This window comes from Schistocerca americana, chromosome 5, assembly GCF_021461395.2.
Source record: "Schistocerca americana isolate TAMUIC-IGC-003095 chromosome 5, iqSchAmer2.1, whole genome shotgun sequence".
Classification (NCBI taxonomy): Eukaryota; Metazoa; Arthropoda; class Insecta; order Orthoptera; family Acrididae; genus Schistocerca; species Schistocerca americana.
The window spans coordinates 407,534,464-407,552,659 of NC_060123.1; the positions used below are offsets into that span (position 1 = coordinate 407,534,464).

The window sequence follows — 18,196 nt, forward strand, 5'->3', positions numbered from 1 at the left end:
TTTTGAAAGTGGGATGAATCTCTTCAAGAAACAGCATACAATACACTGGTGTGACCAATTCATTTGTTGCAGTATTTGGAGTCTCTATCAGGTAGGCATTACAGATACACAACAAATTTAAGGACGTGTTGTTGGGTTCGTAATTTGTCGCTGTAGTTGATAGGAAAGTATAACAGAAACGCTCGGCGAACTTAAATGAGAATTCGTGAAAGAAGAACGACGTGGTTTTCGCGAAATGTTTTTCGAAAATTTGAAGACTCTGTATTCGAAGAATATTGTGCGAAAATTAGGCGGCCAAAATCTTATCGTGGGAGGAAAATTGGTGCACGAACAAACGCATATAGGAAATCATTTATTCTATACTATAATACTCAAATGGAATTGGACAGAAAATCGATAATATTTTTCCGAAGTACCCTCCGACATTGAATTAACAAATCCTTGCAGAATATGCGTGTAGATGGAGATGAACTGCGCGAACCAAGGATCGCTGACAAACTGGCTAGTTCTTCTGGCATGCAGCTCGCAGCATATTGAAAAATAAAAACTGCATTCGGATTGTTTACAGTGCACGTCTTCATTTGCCACAACAGCGGAGAAATAATGCTTGCTGTTAGACGGATCCCCGATCAACGATGCAGCTGCTGAAGGTAAGTGGGGACTGGCTGCGTGGAGCCGCCCCAGAGGTTCAGCCGCGGCAGTGGCTGTCGAAGTGAGTGCTGCCAGCCTGTCTGCCTGCCATATTACATTCAGGAATGCGAGCTCCAAGGTCGGTCGACTCGCAAGGCCGTAGCGGATACAATTCATACCAGTCGGATATGCTCTTGCGTAATATCGGTGCCATGTGGGAAGGAGCTGTAAAGTTAGGCGCTTTAAAGGAGAGTTGGTTATATGAGGTAACAGAAGTAATCTCTACCTAAAACAGATGTTACTCTTTGAACGTTTCTGCCAGAGACCCACAGATTTCGTTTCTTGCCAAACTAAAACATGGCGGTCACGAATTGTAACCAGATTGCAAACTGAAATGCACGGAGTCCGCACACGCATCAGCCTATTACACAGAGTTCACCAAAATACGAAGAAGTTTTCACGAAAATTTCAATCATTGCATTATAAACAGTCTAAAAAAACGATGTTGGGTCTCGGGAACCACGCCAATAAACAAAATTTTTAACAACAGCAACAAAAAAAACCAGTTGGGCTGCTATCAAAATAAAGACGCAGCAACACAATACGTCAAGACCTGGGACCGTAGAAAGCTGCGGCTGCTGGACGCACGAGTCATCCTTCTACACGGAGTGGGCCTCCAAGCGTCACCTACCCTCAATTAACTTCATAAAGTTCCAAATCATTTTGAATATACAAGGGTGAATTAAGTAAACGAGATCTTCGAAAATTCCCGTTAGAAACTTCTAGAACTTGTAGAGGGAATAAGCGCTTTACTTTGAATAGGATCCCATGTCATCCAACGACGCTATAGAGCGTGAAACTTATAGGCGCCGGCGCCTGTAAACTTATTTATATACAGGGCGACTCCGTGATGACATTACAAACATTTCTAGGATAATGGAGAAATGTATTAATCAGAGGTAAGGGTCCCTGTACCGCAAACGAACGAGACGAAAGTTACAAGCGAAAACAGTTTTGATACTTCTGACTGTGGAAGACGTGTACCGGTACGGTTGTTGCTAAGATTGTAGGGTAGGAAACTTCAAGATGTGGTAGTATGGGCCAAAACAAAATGTGTCCAATAAACATCGGTTCTACATTACTGGCCATTAAAATTGCTACAAGAAGAAGAAATGCAGGTAATAAACGGGTATTCATTGGACAGATACATTATGCTAGAACTGACATGTGATTACATTTTCACGCAATTTGGGTGCATAGATCCTGAGAAATCAGTACCCAGAACAACCTCTGGTCGTAATAACGCCCTTGATACGCCTGGGCATTAAGCAGAGCTTGGATGGCGTGTACAGGTACAGCTGCCCATGCAGCTTCAACACGATACCACAAAAAAATGGTTCAAATGGCTCTGAGCACTATGGGACTAAACTTCTGAGGTCATTAGTCCCCTAGAACTTAGAACTAGTTAAACCTAACTAACCTAAGGACATCACACACATCCATGCCCGAGGCAGGATTCGAACCTGCGACCGTAGCGGTCTCGCGGTTCCAGACTGCAGCGCCTAGAACCGCACGGCCACTTCTGCCGGCCACGATACCACAGTTCATCAACAGTAGTGACTGGCGTATTGTGACGAGCCAGTTGCTCGGCCACCATTGACCAGACGTTTTCAGTTGGTGAGAGATCTGGAGAATGTGCTGGCCAGGGCAGCATTCGACCATTTTCTGTATCCAGAAAGGCCCGTACAGGACCTGCAACACGCGGTCGTGCATTATCCTGCTGAAATGTAGGGTTTCGCAGAGATCGAATGAAGGATAGAGCCACGGGTCGTAACACATCTGAAATGTAACAGTGCCGTCAATGCGAACAAGAGGTGACTGAGACGTGTAAGCAATGGCATCCCATACCATCACGCCGGGTGATACGCTAGTATGACGATGACGAATACACACTTCCAATGTGAGTTCACCGCGATGTCGCCAAACACGGATGCGACCATCATGATGCTGTAAACAGAACCTGGATTAATCCGAAAAAATTACGTTTTGCCATTCGTCCACCCAGGTTCGTCGTTGAGTACACCATCGCAGGGGCCCCTGTCTGTGATGCAGCGTCAGAGGTAACCGCAGCCATGGTCTTCGAGCTGATAGTCCATGCTGCTGCAAACGACGTCGAACTGTTCGTGCAGATGGTTGTTGTCTTGCAAACGTCCCCATCTGTTGACTCAGGGATCGAGACGTGGCTGCACGATCCGTTACAGCCATGCGGATAAGATGCTTGTCATCTCGACTGCTAGTGATACGAGGCCGTTGGATCCAGCACGGCGTTCCGTATTACCCTCCTGATCCCACCGATTCCATATTCTGCTAACAGTCATTGGATATCGACCAACGCGAGCAGCAATGTCGCGATACGATAAACCGCAATCGCGATAGGCTTCAATCCGACCTTTACCGAGGTCGGAAACGTGATGGAACGCATTTCTCGTCCTTACATGAGGCATCACAACAACGTTTCACCAGGCAACGCCGGTCTAATGCTGTTTGTGTATGAGAAATCTGTTGGAAACTTTCCTCATGTCAGCACGTTGTAGGTGTCGCCACCGGCGCGAACTTGTGTGAAAGCTCTGAAAAGCTAATCATTTACATATCACAGCATCTTCTCCCTGTCGGTTAAATTTCGCGTCTGTAGCACGTCATCTTCATGGTGTAGCAATTGTAATGGCCAGTAAAATGCACACCTCGGAATCTATGAGTACTTAGTGAATAGAGATGTGATGAAAAAGTGCACATAGCCCGTCAGGTATGCATTTTAGAGCCCATTTTTACTGGACATTTTTTCCTTGTTTTGATGAATACTACCACATCTGGAAGTTGTCTACCCTACTATCGTAGCAACAAAAGATCCAGTACACGTATTCCACAGTCATGAGTATACTATGCGATCAAAAGTGTCCGGACACCCCAAAAAACATGAGTTTTTCATTTTAGGTGCATTGTGTTACCACCTACTGCCAGGTACTCCATATCAGCGACCTCCGAAGTCATTACACATCATGAGAGAGCAGAATGGCGTGCTTCGCGGAACTCATGGACTTCGAAGGTGGTCAGCTGATCGGGTGTCACTACTGTCATACGCCTGTACGCGAGATTTCCACACTCCTAAACATCCCTAGGTCCACTGTTTCCGATGCGATAGTGAAATGGAAACGTGAAGGGACACGTACAACACAATTTGTTTTTGGTACAGGGACCCTTATCTCAGTTTAATATATTCATCCTTCATCATCCCAGAAAGTTTGTAACTCCTTCACGGAATCACCGCCATATATACACACATACATTTACAGGCACCGACGCCTATAACTTCGATTCTTTCGCGTTGTTGGGCGAAGTTTCCGGATGAGAGTTCCTATTCAAAATATCATGTACTCATTCTCCTCTACAAGTCCTAGAAGTTTGTAATGCGAATTTCCGAACACCCTGAATAACTTCATTAGATCACAATATAAGTTCATTAAAAAAGTTCAACATGTATGGTGATGAACGTAGTGGTTTCATAACTAATGCAAAATTTGATGACTTCCCTGATATATCATTTTCAAAACTGTAGCGTGGTCTGACTGAGCGAGGTGGCGTAGTGCCTAACACACTGGACTGGCATTCTGGAGTGCCGCGTTTGAAATCCCCATCGCACATCGAGAGTTAGGTTTCTCATGACTTCCAAATATCGCTTAAGATCATGGTTCCTTGAAAAAGGCAAGGCCAGTTTCGTTCCCTAGCGTTCCCCAGTGTGCAATTGTCCTCAATCGCCAAGTGACATCGTCGTCGACGAACCCTACTGTGCATTTAAAGCTTTAGGTACATTTAATTCGTTAAATGAAACGTCGTGAACAATGCAGGCGTCTCTTCAACAAAGTTGACACTACTGCCCACAAAAATTACGAATAAACTAAGCAAGTAATCGTTAAGTATAAAATGATATTAAAATGTGCGGTGGCACGTATTGTTAAATCTAAGCGAAGTAAATATTTACGTACAACTTTATCACTTGTGTGTCAGAACTTCCGTTCCAACTCAGAAACAGAGGCATTTATTGCAAATGCAACAATTTACTTTTTCAACGGGACATAAAATATCAAATAGCCTTGAAGATTATCAGCATTTCTGAACACTGCATCTCATGTATTTCCACAACATATATATATATACATATATATATATAAATATATACTCGTGCAAGGTGGCAGGCAACGAAATTCGGGAATAACGCAGACAAGCATTTGCTATTGACCACTGAATAATTACTGCAAACATATAAATCTTGAGCGCTAAATTTTCTGTTGTAATTTTGCAGAAACAAAACGGCAAGGGTGACTGTAAAAGTAGCAGCTTACAGTATGTGATCCACAATGAGATTTTCACTCTGCAGCGGAGTGTGCGCTGATATGAAACTTCCTGGCAGATTAAAACTGTGTGCCGGACCGAGACTCGGACTCAGTATGTGATGTTGGCAATTACTCTAGATATGCGTGTGACTTCTAATACAACACTTAACTACTGTGAAATCTGACTGTTAGCTGCTTCAGACGTTGTTATTGTAAATCACAAAAGCTTCACAGACAGAAATAAGTGAACGACCCAGAACTGAGCATGTAGACCGATGGGAGCGTTTCCCCTAGCTGCAATATGGCAGACACTGCACACGGCAAGGATCTGCGAGCATGCCCAAGTTCTATGCCACGTCAACGTAGTCCTACATCCATTTAGTACAAAGACCATTACGTAACACCGACCTCAATTACCTAAGAATATCACGAGAAATTATTCACTTCATAAATTACTCATACGGGTATCTACGAAGTAAAATAGCTTACCCGCAAACAACAAAGACCCATCACACTTTCTTGGGACATTCCTGAAATTACCTTTACGTCTGTCGATTTTATTCTGTTAAGAGCGGCGTGATTCGTTCTGTCTACAACCCAGTCATCATCTGGTTCGATACTCGGTAAGCTCGTATTTTTTTCAGTAAATGAGAGGTGCGTATCAACTGCCTTCCTCCAGTAATGGAATACGGGATGAACCTGAGCGCCGATATATACGGCGCACTAGATCACAGGGACGGACAGAGCGGGTTGAGTTTCGCAAGATCTCTGTTTTCGGAATCCATTTTGACTTCGCAGTGGAGATTTTCGTTCACAAAAAATTCATAATAATTGAACATAAAAGGTGACAACAATACAGCGCATCTGGCCCATGTCCCTTCTTGAAAATGGAAATTACCTGCACTTCTTTCCAGACGGTAGGGATCCATCGTTGCTCTAGCAACGTACAATAATCTGCTGCTAGCAGGGGGCGCAAGTTGTTTCTCATAGTCTCTGATTGAAAGGTGGGACCGTATTACGATGTTCCTTGGTGAACCAGTTTCGGAAAATAGAATTCAGTATTTTGGGCTTGGTTGTGTCATTTTCTGTTTCCGTGTCAGCATACTGACACGTATGAATGAATAGACGATTTCGACCCGTTTATTGATTTTTACGTAAGATCAAAACTTCTTAGGGTTTTAGTCAGATCTGTTAGCAAAATTTAACTTTCAAATTCATTCATACTTTCTCTTTTGCACATCCTTACGCTAATTACCGCTTCGTTCGGCTTTTGTGTAAACTAGGTTTAGACGTCTTTTAAATCTTTGACGAAACTCTCCTCGCTTCCGTAGAAACTTCCTAACACGGTGATGAGACGACGATGGGTCTTTCCTATCCCTTAAAACACTGCTCGGAACGTAATTGTCTAAAAAAAAATATCGAACGATGTTTTTGAAATTCATCCACTTTTTCTCCAGATCTTCGGTCTCGGAACTGGATGTTTGATTTTAATTGCTTAGATACTCTGCAGTTTGTATGCTGTTACTCTTTCTAAACAGAACATTTCCGTGTCCTCCTTAAGGTTGCTTATAACTCCCGTACTCACTAATGTCATCACACCCTTATGATCACTGATCTACTCCTCCACTTTGATTCGAAAGGTTCAGCTTTCTTTGTCTCTCGGAGCCCTAAAACGTTATATGCTCGAAGACATTCAGAATGATGTCACATGAATAATTTTCTGGCATAAGTTTTGATCCCATTCTGTAACAGTGGCGCTGAAGTCTCGCCTCATGACAACAGCGAGATACAAATATTCTGCAAGTTCCCTGGGAAGGGTTCTGCCGCTACAGCTCCTGATACAAGCGGTCTCTGGATGCATCCGATTACCATGTCTGACCACTCTTTGATGCTTACCATCACCTAGATTCGCGATTACCAAGCCTGACCATCATCTGATGCTTAATTTCACCTGTATTTGCGATTCTCTCTTTTATTGATGATAATCTTCCTCTTAGAGCTCAACTGAAGATGTCACTGAAATTCTGAAAACTTCTTGCTCCCCTCACATAGAGGGGTTACGTTGCGAATACATGCACCTCTTACGACATATATGGAGATTCCTCTTCTGGTGGAGTGAGAAAACATTCTCGACGAACCCATCAATAACTCAGCGAAAACATACAAAACAAGTGCGATTCAAGGTCAGTTTTCGTGGTCAGTGAACACCATATTAGGTGATATTGCTGATTGAATTGCTTATGTGCTATCAGAACAGTGCAATGATGGCAATAACTGGTCTTATATCATACACACAAGAATTACAAAATATCTATATCAGTATACAAGTCTGCATTTTACTGTACTTTACCTGCAAATATATCCTCACATTACGGTAATTTTTAAGTAGGAAAAGTGGTATAATTTTTGTCTGATTGCCTAACTGTTTTGATAACTGTAGTTGCGACTTACTGTAGGCAGTTTAAAGATATAGAAGTAATTCAGGAACAGCGATGAAGGTACAACCTGCTGTACGAGAGGTAGCTGTAAAGTTTTAACCATCGGCGTGAAATAAATAGTTACGTAACTAATGTTCAGACGTCTGCAGACGTGGTACACATGGAAATCCCCGCACTACTGTAAGACAGTTCGCCGGGCAGTGGAGCCAAAACCAAAAGGGCAGCATATTGGTGCTTCGTTTTCTGCATTTGAAAGGGAAAAATACTGTAACAGTCGATTTTGAGTTGAATTCTAAGGCGACAATGCACTATTTTTTAACGCAGTGTTTAGGTGGCGCAGAAGTTCTTACATTAATCAAACAGTTCCGATTGCGAATGACCGAAGTTGCAACCACCTCTATGTCAAACGGTTGGAATTTTCCATAGAAGTGGAGGTTCTGGTGTTCGAAAAGGAAGGAAGCTGATGGTTTAAGAGCCGTCGACATCGAGGTCATTAGATACGGATGACAAAATCGAATTGTTTTCGAAGATGGGGAAGGAATACGGCCGTGTCCTTGGAAGGGTACTACCCCGACATTTACATGGAGCGATTTAGAAAAATCAGGGAATATCTAAATCTGGATAACCGAAGCGATAGTTGAGAAAGTGAAAAACAGTGATGGATCAAGTTTTCATCATCTTTCACGACGTTCAGAACATGAAATAGGTCACGACCCGCTGAATTCGCGACTGTTCACACCCTTACGAAACACCCGCCTAGTCGAGGCAGCAGCTTCAGTACTGCAGCTGTGTCAGGCCAGTCCAGATCTCCTCTTCAGCTGCGTATTCACCGTGAACGAGTGCCGAGTTTTCCGTATGGGCCAGGGACAAATGAGCAGACCAAGCATTCGAAACATGTAGACCCATCACAGAAGGAAAGGCGAAAACCAAACCAGGTGATGCTGAGTGTTCCGTGGGACTGGATTATGTGGTGCTAACAGCGTGTACGAGGTGGAAACCAGTCAAGAAATATTTACTGCACAGTAACGTCGGCTGTGCCTACCTGACACAGGCTGCCTGCCTTTCAGAACCGAGGTGGTTCTGTCAGGCTGAAGCTGCTGACAAGACACCCCTTCAGCGCTCTGCTGAAGTTGCCAGCAAATTCACGTCATCGGTTTGGCTAATAGTGTGTGTGGGAGCAGGTCGCATATATGCACGCTGGAGGGATTCTATAGAGCAGAACGCATTTGCGTCTATCTTTTGTGATCCAGACCTCGAATAGAACAGACGTCTTCCTTGATAGGCAGGAGCCTCCAGCTCTGCGCCTTGTCACTGGCCACCAACAGATTTTAACGGGAACCGCCTCCCCTCCCGTTGCCCACTTTGTTCAGTTTGTCTGACCTCCACGACTGGCCTACATCTGGTAACTTCCTACACTAGGCGCTCCCCTCACATCCTGTACATTGAAATATATTCTCTTCATTTAACTTAATTTCCTGTTCTGTCATTTCACATCAGCCCTGGACTGCCCACCTGCTAAGCCCTGACCTCTCGACCATCTGTACAATTGTCGTCACTTGGGGTATGCAACAGCCTCCCTCTCCCCGCACTTGTACATATGCCTCTCAGGTGCAAATCGTCACAGGAACATCACTTGACGAGGCTACAGGAGGCTACCAAAACGGTGTCACGATGAATTGTCGAAGGAGATGTCTTTGCTCAACGATAACATCCCAACCCATTCTGCGCAGAAATCACACTTGCTGCTGCTTTGGGTCGTCAAATTTTGCATCACCACCCTATACTTCTGACATTGCGCCCAGTGACTACTTCTTTCCTCGATTGAAGAGACCGTTGAGTGACAGGCATTTCAAGAATGACCACGGTGTGATTTTTGCGAGGTTTAAAGCTTCTTGAACAGCCAAAACTGTAGAGTTTTACAGTCAAGACCATGTCACCCGTAGTTCGGTATGTGCTTTACTACCTTTCATACCGTTGCTGCACAGTAAGCCTTGACCTGTACTTAAAAATGATCGTTCTGATCCACATGTTGCGAGAAATGTTTAAAGAGTGTAACACTACTTGATTCAAAATAGTTACTCCCTAAGTCACCCCATCTCTCGAAGTCTTCTCCACTGAACAAAGGTGGATTATCTTACGAGAGCTTCTCAGCTACAGCCAGTCGTGCTGTTTATCTTACTCTAGTACAAAGTACTTGTAATGCTTTGAAATATGGTAAGACGTTCTTCAATACGATGTCTCGGAGGGTTCTGTGGCATCCATTTGATTTGATTTTAACAGGAGAGCTAAAACAGCTTAGCTCTAACCCGCCACTGCCCGCACCGAAACTAGGTTTAATGTGCGGTATCGCTCCCTGTACATCTAGTAAAGCCAACCAGTGCCCTTAAATAGTGCAAGGAGTCCCTCTACCAGTTTTCTGTTACACAATTTCTTCAGGTCTTGTTGTCCCGAAGATTCTATATCTTTTACTCTCCAGTGCCATGCATTCAAAGATTAGGTGTGATGCAGTTTCTTCACTCTCATCACAGATCCTACATTTAGGGTCCTCTTCCATTATACCCATTGTATGTAGGTGTTTTTTTGAAGTTCCCATGGCCGGTCATCAGTCCAGTCATGAGTTTGATCTCTTTCCTGTTCAATCCCAGGCTTACAGAGCTTCTTTTAAAACATAGCTTGGCATCATTACCTTACCATGTTTTTGTTTATGGACCTTAGTCCAATATCCTATGTGCTATTTCCTAAGCCAGTTCCGTAGTTCTAATTTGGTCATAGGCTTGGTGATTGTCAAGACAGGTTCCGGTCCAATAAATGGAGTTGTTGCCCCCATCCTAGCCAATCTATCGGCTTGTTCATTGCCACAAATCCTTGAGTGGCCAGGGACTCACACTACGAACAACTTATTCCTTCCCCCTAGCACCACCAGAGCCCTGTGGCAATCTGCAACAATCTTAGATCTTGTTGCAGGAGCTGCCAATGATTTCAGGGCTGCCTGGCTGTCTGAATAGATGTAGATGCTACGATCATTGTAGCACCTACTCATATTCCTCCACACATGCCCATATTGCAGTAATTTCGGCTTGGAATACAGAGGCCAGTTTCCCTAGAGAGGTGCTGCTCTCCAGTCTTGGCTGAACCCCGTACAACCCTGCCCCAACGCCTTGATCTGTTTTCGATCCATCGGTGAACCAAACGATGTCCCCTGTATGGTGACGAACTGTTTTCTCCCACTGCTCCACCGAGCGAGGTGGCGCAGTGGTTAGCACACTGGACTCGCATTCGGGAGGACGACGGTTCAATCCCGCGTCCGGCCTTCCTGATTTAGGTTTTCCGTGATTTCCCTAAATCGCTCCAGGCAAATGCCGGGATGGTTCCTTTGAAAGGGCACGGCCGACTTCCTTCCCCTTCCTTCCCTAATCCGATGAGACCGATGACCTCGCAGTTTGGTCTCTTCCCCCAAAACAACCAACCAACCAACCCACTGCTCCCTACTTCCAATTATTATATTGTAAGGCTTGTCGAAGCAGTTAGGAGTTATTATATAGTCAGCGGGCATTTCCCCAGCCATACCTATATTTTCCCCACTCACTATGTTAGTGTGTGATTCTGAATATCCAAATGAGACCCAGTTTTGGCCAGTTTTAGGTCTGTATGCCCCAGCTGCTGCCTCCATCTTAACCCAAAGGTGAAGTGGAGGCATGTCCAGCATGGGTTCCATTCCAGCGGTTGGTGTGCTGCTAATTCCGCCCGTTATGGCTAAGCAGGCCAATCTCTGCACCTTAGCAAGCTCTTTAGCAGCAACCCGCAGTTCTACCTTCTTCCACCACACTACAGCCCCATAGGAAATCCTAGGTCTAACCACTGTGGTGTATATCCAGTGCGTACCCCTGGGGCTCAGGCCCCAGTTTTTGCCACAAGCCCTCCTAGTACTCACTAAAGTGCTTTTTGCCTTGGAGCAGATACTCTTAATATGAGGAGTCCAAGTTAACTTCTCATCCAAGGTTACCTCTAGATATTTCACTGTCCCCTTCACAGGTAGAGTTTCATCGAAGAGCTTTAGATTCCAACTTGCATGCTGAATATGTCTCTTCATAAATGGCACCACAACAGTCTTCTTAGGATTAACTCTCAGATCCTGTTTAATGCACCATTTTTGCACAATGTCCAACCCTCCTTGTGCCGCATTTCTAACTGTGTCAGTGAATTTGCCAAGTATTACTATGACCAGGTCATCTGGGTATCCTTGGCAGAAGCATTGTCTGGAATTTAGTTCCTCAATGAGTTCGTTAATCACTAGATTCCACAATAGAGGAGACAAAACTACTCCTTTTGGGCAGCCTCTAGTGGTCTTAGGCATCCATTGATGGGAAAAACATGCCGCATTGGAGGGTAAATACGTGAAGGACACCATCACCAAATGTCAGGGTCGTGAACTTGGTGTTTCGAGGTGATAAATAAAATTTCGGCTACCCGCCGTAAAATATAGTATTTCAGAATGTCATATATTATTTTAGGCGCTGTCTGTAGCGGGCGGTGCCTCTACCGGTTGTTACACGCGTTACCGCCGAGAGCGCCGGGCATGAAATGCATAATACAAAGTGGAGCGTTTCGTCACGGAGTGGCACCTCACGCCTCCACGCCGCTATCGGGCGCGCAGAGCCTTCATTATGCAAACAGGACTGGGAGGTGGAGGAGGAGGAGGTGGTGGCGGCGCCAGGGCGACGGTCGGGGCTGACTGCCAACACGAGCAACGAGACGGCGGCGAGGCGAGGCGCACGTAGCTGTTTAGTCCTCTTCCGGCCCCAAGGGTCAAGGTCGCCTGCAGGACGGCCACGTGGGCGACGGCCCACACTCTCCAGTTCTCAGGACTGGACTTTGAAGGCTCCTCACAGATGCCGAGGAAAGTGAGTCGCTAGCAGGTTCTTCTGCGTTTGTCGCCAGTTTAGCTGACATTGACACGCAGCTAGTTACGTGATCAGTATATTACTTCTGTCCAAAACTCCAGTGAAATCGGGATATTATTTAATTTTTCTCGAACAGCATAGAACAAGATACGGCTTAATCGAAATACACTGAAACAAACAAACAAAAATAAGCTACCATGTAGGAATTGTCCATATGGTACGAGTCCTTTCCCCTTCCTCCATCCTTCCGGCCCTCTTCCTCTACCCCTCCTTGGTCTCTCCCTCGCTTGCGGCTTTGCTTGGATAAGTCCTGCGACGCCAAGTCCTCCGTTCCACCTGCCAGTCTTCGTCACCAATTTCTGGCTCTTCTTGCCTCGTTTCGCGATGCAGATGTAGTCTACACCGATGGTTCTGTGGTCGATGGACGCACTGGGTTTGCTTTCATCCACGGCGATTACGTTGAGCAACATTCCCTGCCTTGTGGGAGCAGTGTTTTCACTGCGGAGCTGGTTGCTCTTTATCGTGCACTCGCTCACCTTTCCTCCTCCGTGGGGAGTCATTTGTCATATGCAGTCGCTCCCTGAATGGGTTGCAAGCATTCGACCAGTGTTTTTCTCGGGACCGTTTGGTGTTCGGTATTCAGGATGCTGTTTTTGCTCTGGCTGAGTGTGGTCGTTCAGCGACGTTTGTGTGGACTTCGGGCCACATCGGCTTCCCAGGAAACGAACGTGTCGATCGGTTGGCCAAGCAGGCCACTACTTCGCCACCCTGGAGCTTGGTCTCGCGGATAGAGACTTCCGGTCAGCCCTACATCGCAAGGTCCGCAATGTCAGGAGCTCTGAATGGTCCGTCTTGAACACGCCAAATAAGCTCCGCATGGTCAAGTCGTCCACGGTCGTATGGAACTCATCCTTGAGATGCAAGCGTAGAGACTCAGTTGCTCTCTGCCGTCTCCGAATTGGACATACGCGTTTGACCCACAGTTATCTCCTTCGTCGTGAGAACCCGCCCAAGTGTCGCTGTGATGCAGGGCTGACAGTGGTCCATTTTCTGATGGACTGCTCCCTTTTAGCCCCCTTGCGGCAGTCCTTTAATTTACCAGGTGCACTTATTTTAATTCTCAGTGACGATGCCGCTATAGCTGACTCAGTTTTACGTTTTATCCATGCAGCTGGGTTTTATCACTCGCTCTAGTGTGGGCGATCTCACACGATTTCTCAGGCTACACCCACTCCAGCGACTTTTAATTGTGACGTGGATACCAAAATAGCGTCTTTTACGGTAACAAGTTGTGTTGGTACCTCTATCAACGTTTTCCAGCTGGAGGTTCTTCGTTTGTCGTTGAGTGTTGACCTTTTACCTGATCCATCAACCACTGTAGTCTGTATTACTCTAGTTAACTATTTGCTCTGCTCCTTTTAAGTGACCTCTATTTTGTGTTACGGCGGTGTTCATTTTAGCTCTATACACCTTGGTGTTCCCTCCCTCTGTGTGCAGAGGTTACGCTTTTACTGTATAGGCCTTTTACAAGTATGTCTGTTTGGAACTGGGGACTGATGACCTCGATGTTTAGCCCCCATCAAACCCCAAAACCAACCAACCAACCATATGGTACGGAAATCAGTAGATGTGATGTATATGTTCAAATGAGTACACTGTCAGAAAAAACGGATGGTTTATTTAAGAGAGAGAGCTTCACAAACTGAGCAAGTAAATAATACGTTAGTCCACCGCTCGCCCTTAATCAAGCATTTCTCGGCTTGGCATTGACTGATAGTTGTTGGATCTGCTCCTGAGGGATATTGTGCCAGATTTGTGCAATCGGTGCGTTAGATCGTCAAAATCCCTTTCTGGTTGGAGGGCCCTGCGGATAATGATCCAATGTTCTCAATTTGAGAGAGATCCATAGACCTTGTTTTCCAAGGTAGGATTGGGCGAGCAGGAAGACAAGCAGCATAAACTCTCGCCGTCTGCTGGTGGGCAATATTTTGCTGAGATGTCAGGCCAGGATTACTTGTCACAAAGTGCAGCAAAAAGTGGGATGTATAATATCGCTGCCGAAACACCGTGCTCTTAGAGCGCCGCAGACGGCAGCCAAATGGGTCCGGCTGTAAAATAGTACTGCACACCATTACTTCTGGTTGCCGTTCCATATGGCGAGCGATAGTGAGGTTGGTATCCCATTGCTGTCTGGGACATCTCCAGATACGTCTTCGCAGGTCATCGAGGCTCAGTTTGAAGCCAATTCTACTCCAGTCAATGGGGTTCATCATCGAGCAGGCTGGGGGTTGGGCGTGGGAGTGATGCCTCTTGCTGCATCGCTGAATATGAGCCCTGAGAACCCCCCTCCCCTATCTTTTTCCTGGACTTCAAGCAGCATCAGTCCGACATTCACGTCCCATGTAGCTACTCTAACCTCCAGCGTCGTTATTGCCGCAAATACCTCGATTCTACTATCACTACATGCCATGGCAGTAAGATAAGGAGATCGCTATCAGAAGCCAGTGACACTACCATTTATTAGCTTGGTTTGTGACCCAGAGTCTCATCACATCGTAGTTTGATCTCCTATCTTAAAAAAAAAAAGTCTCCTTTCTAAGAAGAATTTAACTGGCGGTTTATTAGCAGTATAGTATTTGTTCCAGAAATCTACGTTTTCACAACAGCTACACTGTCTTCATCTTATTTCTTTCGTTCAATATAGCCCACACAGAAGAAATCTGGATCAGTTTCGTCTCTGAAGACTAGCTTGTGTGGTTGAAGAATCTGAACTTTGTAACTCTGGTTTTACCTGAATCCCACTGACTAACGAAAATGTGCACTGTACGCCTGTCCATCACGATCTCTACCCACATCACGAGCCCATAGCACAAAAGTCGTCTAGCTCAAACTTCCTAAATCCGCAACTCTGCAACAGATGTGAGAGAGACATAGGCCGTTTTATGACTGGTACACGGACTATTCACTCTGCCCCCGTGTACGTTGAACACATATTGCTACATAGAAGTCATATGGAACTTTGTCTACAGTTGAATCCTCGGACGCAACTTTTGAGACAGCTGCAGACATCACTGAATTTCATGATGTAGTTAGGCAAGGTACTAGATTTCATGGGGAACTGTTACAGTTGATCGACATTGAACTGGGCAGTGACGAACATTTTTTTGGTACTGGAACCTCGAACCGAACTAGGTAGCTAAGATATTAGATTATCATTCGTAATGAGCAGTGTTCGCATCCCCGTCCGACCATCCTGGCGTAGGTTGCCCCTAATTTCCTTAAATTACTTAAGAGAACTCCAGGACTGATCCTATGAAAAGGGCACTGTCAGTTTCCTTTCCTCACCCTTGCGACTTGCCTCTATCAACCTCGTCATCGAGGGGATATTAATCTAACCTTCCCTTGAAAGACATGAAATGATTTTTGACACACTCAACGCTGCTGAGACTGTTAAGTGTATTTCATCTGCTCCAAGGAGTGTAAGGATTTTACCGTCCAGACACGGCTCCATACAGAGCCTTTGTGACATTACGTTGTAAATTTCAGTCCCAAAACTATATTAGTAATACGAGTTATTTGTTTTGAGCCTATTGCCAGTATTTGAATAAGCTGATTATTCGAGTTGTGAATACGTACTTCAGACGTACTGAGACATTATGGAACTGTCAAATTGGTAATGGAGGGAAGAGCGGGGGATAAAAATTGTAAGGAGAAACTAAGACCTGACATCAGCAAGGAGGTTGCTGTAGTTAAGTAGTTATGTAGCGATGAAGGGACTGGCGTGGAGAGCTGCTGCATTTAACTAATCTTCGCACTGAATAAGACAGCTTATATCGACAACAATGAACATTATACACGTCCCGTTGATCGGATTCCTTATTGACCAGCGCGGATCCCAAAGTGAAAATCTCGGTTATGAGGTAGTCGTTGTCAGTAGGTCAGTAGAAGAAGCTGTTCATTAAACATGTCATTCTGTGCATCTTGCTAAGGGTCAGAGTATCTCTCACAAACTGTTCAAAGTAACGACGTACCGCCTGAATGCAGAATTGAGCTCGCCGCCACTGTTTCGCAGGTTTCACTACAAGCCAGTTGTGTTGCACAGGGTCAAAAGCCTTTTGGAAATCTAGTAATACAGAATCACTCTGAAATCCCTTGTCAAGTAGCACTCAGAACTTCGTGTGTGTAAAGAGCTAGTTGTGTTTCATAAGAACGATTTAAAAAAAAAAAAATCCGTGTTGATTGCGTGTCAGTAGACCTTTCTCTTAGAGGTAATTGATAATGTTAGAACACAATATATGTTTCTAGAATGAAATTTTCACTCTGCAGCGGAGTGTGCGCTGATACGAAACTTCCTGGCAGATTAAAACTGTGTTCCGGACCGAGACTCGAACTCGGGACCTTTGCCTTCCGCGGGCAAGTGCTCTACCAACTGAGCTACCCAAGCACGACTCACGCCCTGTCCTCACAGCTTTATTTCTGCCAGTACTTTGTCTCCTACCTTCCAATCTTTACAGAAGCTCTCCTGCGAACCTTGCAGAACTAACACTCCTGAAAGAAGAGCACTTGCCCGCGAAAGGCAAAGGTCCCGAGTTCGAGTCTCGGTCCGGCACACAGTTTTAATCTGCCAGGAAGTTTCACAATATATGTTCTCCGTGTGTTCACCACTCGCTTATAAAAGCAGACGGAAAAATATTCGCAATCTGTGGTGTATCATAAGATACGAGAATCGACCCGTCGCAGCGAGGAGACAGTGTCCGCCGGACGCCCCGGGCCATGCTTTCGCCGTGTCACACCGCGTCCACGGCGCCTGTCGATCGGCCACACTTTCGCCCTCGCGGCGACGGCTATCGAGCATTAAGTGAGCACATTCGCCGCGCAGTCGGCGTGCCTAACGCGAAGTCCAGTCCGCGTGGTGGACTCGAGAGTCCCGCGCAGAGAAATAATAACGGAACGGCCGCCTTTTGCTTTCTTTTCTCGGTAGTGCCTCTCGGGGCGTGTTCCCCCGCGTGCTGTGCTTTGCCGTGGCGTGGCGTGGCGTGGAACGAGCCTGCTCGCCTTGACTGCCGAGCCTCGCTTGTCGCCACGAGTGACTTGGTGCGCGCCGGTACCGTTGCGACAGGCGCTGCCCGTGCCGAAGAGAACCACGCACAGCCTACCTTTTTACTTCCTCACCTGCAAATATAGCAACTGCGCTAGCTGATCAAAAGTAAAAGTGTAATGTGCTGCGAATACATAGAAAGATGGATCCCTTATCATTTAGCTACAAAATAGGTCAACAACTGGAAGCAGTTAATTCCATAAATTATCTCGGAGTACGCATTAGGAGTGATTTAAAATGGAATGATCATATAAAGTTGATCGTCGGTAAAGCAGATGCCAGACTGAGATTCATTGGAAGAACCCTAAGGAAATGCAATCCGAAAACAAAGGAAGTAGGTTACAGTACGCTTGTTCGCCCACTGCTTGAATACTGCTCAGCAGTGTGGGATCCGTACCAGATAGGGTTGATAGAAGAGGTAGAGAAGATCCAACGGAGAGCAGCGCGCTTCGTTACAGGATCATTTAGTAATCGCGAAAGCGTTACGGAGATGATAGATAAACTCTAGTGGAAGACTCTGCAGGAGAGACGCTCAGTAGCTCGGTACGGGCTTTTGTTAAAGTTTCGAGAACATACCTTCACCGAAGAGTCGAGCAGTATATTGCTCCCTCCTACGTATATCTCGCGAAGAGACCATGAGGATAAAATCAGAGAGATTAGAGCCCACACAGAAACATACCGACAATCCTTCTTTCCACGAACAAATGCGAGACTGGAATAGAAGGGAGAACCGATAGAGGT

At 45.6% G+C, this 18,196-nt stretch overlaps 1 protein-coding gene and 1 non-coding gene across 2 annotated transcripts in view; one reads left to right on the forward strand and one right to left on the reverse strand.

Moving 5' to 3' along the window:
- LOC124615473 overlaps positions 1 to 18,196 on the forward strand; it is a 222,239-nt gene that overhangs the window by 24,629 nt on the left and 179,414 nt on the right. The window lies entirely within an intron of this gene.
- On the reverse strand, positions 16,727 to 16,801 carry Trnap-cgg. Its single transcript has one exon. It is a non-coding gene; the product is annotated as a tRNA-Pro (tRNA).